The sequence below is a fragment of the Ranitomeya variabilis genome, chromosome 2 (genome assembly GCF_051348905.1).
Source record: "Ranitomeya variabilis isolate aRanVar5 chromosome 2, aRanVar5.hap1, whole genome shotgun sequence".
NCBI lineage: Eukaryota > Metazoa > Chordata > Amphibia > Anura > Dendrobatidae > Ranitomeya > Ranitomeya variabilis.
Window position 1 is genome coordinate 161,870,071 of NC_135233.1, and position 8,688 is coordinate 161,878,758.

An 8,688-nucleotide genomic window follows, 5' to 3' on the forward strand; every position below is an offset into this window, starting at 1 on the left:
ATCCGATATAAATCTGGTATCGCTGTAATCACACCGACCCAAAGAATAAAGTCACCTAATCACTTATACCGCACGAGGGACAGCATAAAAAATAAATAAAACCAATTCTTCACATGCTGTTGATTTTTTTCATTCTGCCTCCCAAAGATAGCAGTAAGGCTCGACGCACATTTATCCTGCGCTCTGCGCTAATCGCTTGCACCGGGATTTCCGTGTAAATCTCTGAAATATGTGATTCTGAAATATGTTGGAAAATTCCCTAGAATGAGGCAGCTGGAGGCACTGTGAACACCATAAGACCTGTGATCCGACGGTGTCGGTCTTTTTTAGGATTGCATAAAAGTGCAGTCGACCACAGTTTTGTGCACTTCTGAAAAGGTCAGAAGGAGTCCCGTGTAACTCTGCAGCCTCATTATAGTGAATGGATCGGGGGTTTCATCTGTCACATCACTCGGAGATTTAGATGGAAACTAAGTGCTGAGCGAAGAGTGCCAGATAAATGTGATCCCAAACGTTATGTAAAATATTCCCGATAAAAGCTTCAACTCAATCCACAAAAAAAGCAAGTTCCCACTCAGGTCCGTCATCTGTCATATAGGGGTCTTCCACGTTACTGGTAGTACAAAGACTCTGAAAAAGAGAAATGGTTACTCGCTCCCTAAAATAAATTCAGCAAATTCTTTGCTCGCAAATCCAAATGCCCCCTTCCCTTCCGAGCCCCAGTGTGCCTAAAAAACATTTAGCGCTCATATGTTTGGCATTTCTGTAGTGATGAGAGCCCCCCTACTTTACAGGTGTGTGTCTCCAGAAACATGAGCTGGGCATAATGTACTGGTCACTACAACGGCAATTTTCACTCCGCAACATCCACTACTGCTTGTTTCTGGAAAACAACCACGGAGTCAAAATCTTCACTACATCTGTAGTTAAATTCACATAAGGTTATAATTTGCAAAATGGGGTCCCTTATGTGGGGTTCTGCTGTTCTGAAACCTCAGGGGCTCTGCCAATGTGACATGGCACCCTCAAACAAGTGCAGCAAAATCTCGACTGTAATATGGCGCTACTTCCCTTCTGCGCTTTGCACTGTGCCTCAAAAGTAGTTTTTGACCACATATTGGGTATCGGTGAACTTTGGAGTCCATTTTCTCCTGTTACTCCTATGAAAATACAAAATTTGTAGCTTAAAAAAAAATATATTTTTGTGGGAAAAATTTTATTTTTTTTAAATTTTCATGGCTTAACGTTATAAACTTCTGTGACGCACCTGTGGGTTCAAGATGCTCAATACACATCTTGATAAGTTCCATAAGGGGTCTAGTTTCCAAAATGGTGTCACTTGTGGGGGCTTCCACTATTTAGGCACATCAGGGGCTCTCCAAGCACGACATGGCAACCGCTAATTATGCCAGCAAATTTTACATTCAAAAAGTCAAATAGTGCTGCTTCCCTTCCGAGTCCTGCCGTGCGCCCAAACAGTAGATATTCCTCACATATGGGGTATCTGTGCACTCAGGAGAAATTGCACAACAAATTTGTGTGGAGCAATTTCTCTTCTTACCTTTATGAAAATGCAAAATTTAGAGCTAAAAAAATATTAATCTGGGAAAAATGTGATTTTTTTTTTCTATTTTCACGGATTAACGTTATAAACTTTGAAGAACCTGTGGGTTCAAGGTGCTCAATATACATCTAGATAAGTTCCCTAAGGACCTAGTTTCCAAAATGGTGTCACTTGTTGGGGTTTTCTACTGTCTAGGCACATCAGGGGCTTTCTAAACGCGACATGGCAACCACTAATTATGCCAGATATTTTTACATTAAAAAAATTAAATAGTGCTCCTTCCCTTCTGAGCTCTGCCATGCACCCAAACAGTAGTTTTCCCCACATATGGGGTATTGGCATGCTCAGGATAAATTGCACAACAAAATTTATGGTCCTCTTTCTCCTGTTACCCTTGCAAAAGAAAAACAAAAATAGGTCTAAAGGAAAACTTTCTTTTGTGTGTAAATGTTTATTTTTTTTCTTCCACATTCCAAAAATTCCTGTGAAGCACCTGAAGGGTTAATAAAGTTCTTGAATGTGGTTTTGAGTACCTTCAGGGGTGCAGTTTTCAGAATGGTGTCATTTTTGGGTATTTTCTGTCATATAGCCCCTCAAAGTCACTTCAAATGTGAGGTGGTCCCTAAAAAATATGGTTTTGCAAAATTTTTGGTCAACTTTTAACTCTTATAACTTCCTAACAAAAAAATTTTGTTTGTACAATTTTGCTGATGTAAAGTAGATATGTGGGAAATGTTATTTATTAACTAGTTTGTGTGACATGACTCTGATTTAAAGCCATGAAAATTAAAAGTTTGAAAATTGCTAAATTTTCCAAATTTTTGCCAAATTTCCTTTTTTTCACAAATAAACAAAAGTCATATCAAATAAATTTTACCACTCATAAAGTACAATATGTCTTAGAAAACATTCTCAGAATCACAGGGATCCATTGAAGCGTTCCAGAGCTATTACCTCATAAAATGACAGTGGTCAGAAAAATTGGCCCGATCGGGAAGGTGAAAACAATCTTCGGGGCGAAAGGGTTATTTTAAAAGCATCAAATTGTGGAAGTTATTTTTATTCCAAGATCAATTGATTAAAATGTACTTTGTTTGGGAGACAACCCCTTTAGGTGTGGTTTGGGCACACTGTGGAGCTCAGAAGGTGGGGCCATTGGATTTCTGAGAGTGGATTTTGCTGGATAGTGTTTTTGGGAGCCATGTCTCTTTTCCAGTGACTTTGAACTACTACGAATATAGAAAGTCTATGTTTTTCCATTACCAGACAACAAATCTAAGACGGAGCATATTTTTGGCAGAATCAGATGCAGTTTTTATTTGTATGTGTCTTTTGGGAGTACATAACATTTTTAAGTTACTACTTTATCCAATATTTAAAAAACGGAATGAACAAACATACAGAAATTCTGGAATTGTTTTAAATTTTTTAAGCAATTTTTCACTGTTTACCGTGTGGTAAACATGATTATATGACTTTATCCTTTGGGTCAGTATGACTACAGTGAGGTGCCAGGGTTATGTAGTATTTTTGTAATTTGCTCACATCCGCTGGCGTGGCTGTCTTTAGAAAGACTGTATAGACCAGGGCTCATACCAGTGAACGCTCGCTCTCTCTGTGGGCAGAACACTACTCAGACAATACAGGGTGAGGGTAAAACAGTGTGGCATTACTTTATTGAACCAACACACAATAGTATATACAAGTGCATCTCTCTAAATTAGAATATCATCAAAAAGTTAATTTATGTCAGTTCTTCAATACAAAAAGTGAAACTCATATATTATCTAGAGTCATTACAAACAGAGGAATGTATTTCAAGTGTTTATTTCTGTTAATGTTGATGATAATGGCTTACCGCCATGAAAACCCCAAAATCATTTTCTCAGTAAATTAGAATACTTCATAACACCAGCTTGAAAAATGATTTTAAAATCCGAAATGTTGGCCTACTGAAACGTATGTTCAGTAAATGCTCTCAATACGTGATCAGCCTGTGGCACTTCTGAGGTGTTATGGAAGCCCAGGTTGCTTTGATAGCAGCCTTCAGCTCGTCTGCATTGTTGGGTCTGGTGTCTGTCATCTTCCTCTTGATGATACCCCATAGTTAAGGTCAGATGAGTTTGCTGACTAATCAAGCACAGTGATGTTTTTAAACCAGGTATTGGTACTTTTGGCAGTGTGGACAGGTGCCAAGTCCTGCTGGAGAATGAAATTTCCATCTCCAAAAAGCTTGTCGGCAGAGGGAAGCATGGAGTGCTCTAAAATTTCCTGGTAGACGCCTGCGCTGACTTTGGTCTTGATTAGAGATGGGCGAACCCAAACATTAAAGTTTGGCGTCCGTACCAAACAATTATTGTACGGGCACAGACATTGAATATGGACTTCACCAGGAAGTCTGTGTTACTTTTTGGGTTCGGCTGCCCGAACACTGGGTGCTTGTCGCACTGTCATGTGCATGACAGCGCGGAAAACACTGCTTCTGACTGGCGGTGAAATTATCCCCGCCGGTCAAAGAGCCACGGTCCCAATGCTGTCAAAAGATGGGACAACTGCTCCCATCATCCGACACTTGCTGCCACTAATAACAGCGAGAGCAAGAGCGGAGGATGGGAGTATTCATCAGCCGCTCAAATAATTTGAAAAAAAAAAAAAACCGTTGTGGGTTCCTCTGTATTTTTGTTAACCAGCCAGGCAAAATTCACAGCTGGGGGCAACCCTCAGCTCTCAGCTTCAGCAAGGCTAGTTATCAAGAATAGAGGGGTCCACATGCCACATTTTTTAATTATTTAAATAAATTATTTAAAAAAAGGTGTGGAGTCCACCATTTTTGACAACCAACCTTGCTAAAGCTCACAGCTGGGGGCTGGTATTATCAGGCTGGTAAGGGGCCATGGATATAGCCCCCCAGCCTAAAAATTGTCGCCCAGAAAAGGCACATCTATTAGATGCGCTAATTCTGGCGTTTTGCCCTGCTCTTCTCACTTGCCCTGTAGCGATGGCAAGTGGGGTTAATATCTGCGGGGTTGATGTCACCTTTCTATTGACAGGTGACATCAAGCCCACAGCTTAGTAATGGAGAGGCATCTATAAGACACCTATCCATTACTAATCCTAATCATAAGTCCTTTATGTGATGCGGCTGCAGTGCAGTTTAGCGCAACCTCCACCAGGGGGTGCTGGTGAGGGAAGAGAGACTGCACCATCACAATGTAGCAACTCTGAGCAGCCACACAGGGGTCACAGGTAACGAAAGAGTGGTCAGACGAGCAGAGTCAGAAACTGTCAGGAGCTGAAGTACAAAAGAAAACAACCCTAAAATGTCTTTATTAATAAATATAAAAAAAAAAAAGGTCAACACTCAAAAGAAATATATATTACCGTCACCAAACTGAGGCTGGGTTTTGGTACAGAGGTACAAATCTGGATAATGCCAGACAAAATGGTACATAAGCCTGATATGGCCCTAGTAGGTTCCTTCAGAGCTGTACTGTGAACATTTTGATTACCTTTTGTGCATTACTGCCCTTTTCCAAGATGGCATCTTTGGTCTCATGTCCACTGTGTCTTCCTGCTATATAACTCAACCCCAGCCTTTAGTCTGTGCTAGAGTATTCTGCCTTGCATCCAGCTCCTGATGACTCCCTGGCTTTGCACCTGCACCTGCTCCTGTGAACCTGTGTGGAGATCCTGCTACTCAGCTCTGAGCTTCTGGTGCATACATCGGTTTCCAGTAATCCTCCATCTGGCTGCTTGTGTTTGTTTCCATCTGCATTTGCTGGACATGTAAGCTGTTGCTGCTCTGCTTAAACCTGAGACTTTTACCCAGGCCTCCCTGGTTGTGCTAAGATATTATTTGAACTGCCTTATAAGCATATCTATCTGTGTTTGGACTAAAACAAGGACTTATTCGTGTCAAGTATCCTCAAGAATAATTGTGCTTCATAGACTTTCTGTGTGATTGCATTTTCCTCTGAAGTTTCCTATAGACTGCTAAGCTGCGTTTAATATTTACTCCAAGTGTTGTGGACTTGAGTTTCTCTCTGCACCTGTTTGAATCACCGTGTGATAATATAGACTTTACCACTTATAAAACTGTGTCCTGTAGTTATTATTATTATTATTATTTATTATTATAGCGCCATTTATTCCATGGCGCTTTACATGTGAGGAGGGGTATACATAAGACAATGTAGTTGTCTTGTTCCATGCAAAGAGTCTCCTGAGTTATCCCTTATAACCATTACAGGATACTCTAGCTTTAAAAGAGGAGACTGCTGGAACAATGACTGCAGAAAGCAGACTAGAGCAGGTGTTCTCCATAATTAGATCACTGCAGAAAGATGTGGAAGATCTGCAAAAGAAGTTTGGAAGCTTTGAACACAATCACACAAGTGTTTGGACAAACTTTGCAGGACTTAAGCAATAGCATGGCAGCCCAGGAAAAAATACTTGCTGGCATAGAGTCCCAGTATGGACGGGCTTTTCAGGACATAAGCACGCAAATGGCTGCACAAGCGACTTTACCATCTGGGCAACCGCCATCAGCTAGCCCACCTAAGTTGCCCCCATTCAGATTTAATGGTGATCGCGACAAATTTCGTGGCTTTGTGAATCAATGTATGCTATATTTTGATGTGCATGCTGACCGTTTTCCTAATGATAGATCCAAAGTATTGTGTGTAATAATGCTGCTGACCGCACGAGCGCTCGCCTGGGCGAATCCGATGATTGAGTCTCGTGACCCGCGGTTAAATAATTTGGACGATTTTTTTGGCCGCTATGGCATTAATGTTTGATGACCCTAATCGCCGTGCAACCGCGGAATCTGCTTTATTGTCTTTACGCCAGGCTAAACGTTCTGTTATTGAGTATGCTACTGAATTCAGGAGATTAGAGGTTGATACTAATTGGGACAGTTATGCACAATTACCTATTTTTAAAGGGGTCTGTCTAGCATTGTAAAGGATGAATTCACTCGCTCTGAATCACCACAAGAGCTAGAAACATTTATAAAGCATTGTGTGTGCATTGACATTCGCCTTACTGAGCGTAGGCAGGAGAAGTTTGCTGCATATAACCGTAGTTCTAACTTTTCCCTTCCTTCCAAAGAGCCTGCAGGTAAAACATCTTGAGAGGTGGAGGAGGTGCCCATGCAAATTGATTCTGTTCAGAGGCTCGAGAGTAATGATCGCCGGGAGCATCACCTTCGAGAAAGTCTATGTTTTTACTGCGGCCAGTCAGACCACTTTCTAATCAACTGTCCCAAGTGTCCCAAGCGGCCTAACAAGGTGCTAGCAGCAGTAGGGGAGTATGACAACTATGATGATGAATCTGACATCTCTGAATGTAGCCTGCCTTTAAACGCTGTATTCCATTCACTTTCTATGACTTCACCAGCCAAGGAGCTAAATGAAAAGAACTCTCACTGTTCTCTCCCAATTAAGATCCTGTGTACAGGACAGTGGATTTCCAGTGCAGCTATGATTGACTCTGGTGCAGGTAGCAATTTTATGGATATCGCATTTGCCAAGGAACATGGTATTGAAATTCAGCAAAGAACCTCTCCAATTACCATGGAAACAGTGGATGGGTCACCTTTAATCTCCGGGCCTGTGGATCAGGAGACCGCACCCCTTGAGATTTTGTTGGAGCCTAATCATCAAGAGCAACTCTCTTGTTAATTTCTTCTCCTCATTTTCCTGTGATTTTAGGCATCCCTTGGCTGCGTTCTCAGAATCCAACTATCAACTGGGAGACCAAGGAGATTATCTTTCCAACAAGGAGCAACTCAGCATTAACTGAAGCTGTCCCCGAGTCCACAGCTACGGAACCACTGGTACAGGTATTTACTTTACCTTCAGCATATAAAGAGTTCTCTGACATCTGTGACAAGAAGAATGCAGATGAGCTTCCTCCACACAGGCATTATGACTGTCCAATTGAGTTGCTTCCTGGGGCAGCTATTCCTTTTGGTAACGTATATCCTTTGGCGGCACCTGAGCTTCAAGCCTTAAAAGAGTATATTGATGAAAATCTGGCCAAAGGCTTCATACGTCCTTCTTCTTCACCAGCAGGGGCACCTATATTTTTTGTAAAGAAGAAGGATGGGTCCCTGAGACCCTGTGCTGACTATCGGGAACTCAATAAGGTAACCGTACGGAATCGTTACCCTTTGCCTCTGATTCCTGAATTACTGGAAAGAGTCCGCCATGCTAAGGTGTTCTCTAAAGTGGATCTTCGTGGGGCTTATAATTTGGTGCGTATTCGTCCAGGGGATGAGTGGAAGACAGCATTCCGATGCCGGTATGGACACTTTGAATCTCTTGTGATGCCCTTCGGGCTTTGTAATGCCCCTGCAATGTTTCAACATCTTGCTAATGGCATTTTCAGAGATTTGTTGGACCAATTTGTGGTGATCTATTTGGACGATATTCTAATCTTTTCTGACTCTCTACAGGAACATGAAGAACATGTCAAAGCTGTTTTAAGACATCTGAAAGAGAACCATCTGTATATCAAGCCGGAGAAATGCGAGTTCCATCGTTCTGAGATACAGTTCTTAGGTTATATCATCTCTCCCCAGGGGCTGAACATGGAATCTGGTAAGATTCAGGCTATCTTTGACTGGCCGGTACCCGAGAACGTTAAGGAGGTCCAACGTTTTATTAGTTTTGCAAATTTCTACAGACGCTTCATTCGAAATTTTTCTGATATTGTCCGTCCCATTACTTCCTTGACAAAGAATGAAAAGCCCTTTAAGTGGTCATCACAGGCTCAAGAAGCTTTTGATCGGCTTAAGATCTGTTTCACCTCAGCACCGCTGTTGATACACCCAGATCCAACACTTTCTTTTTTTTTTTTTTTTTTTATTCGTTTATTTATTAATCACAAATAAATACAGTATACATATTCGTCTTTGTTATTGGCTTGCATGGTTACATTTGCAAGAAACGAAAAAGACAGAGCATACATATGTTAATCATTTACATATAAAAACATATATGTGAAATTATGGAACTGTCAGTACGTAAAGTTCCTAAACTACAACTAAACTAAGCCTCTAGAACTACTACTACGCCGCCCTTTAACAGTAACATTATGCTCTCCATTGCGCAGTTTCT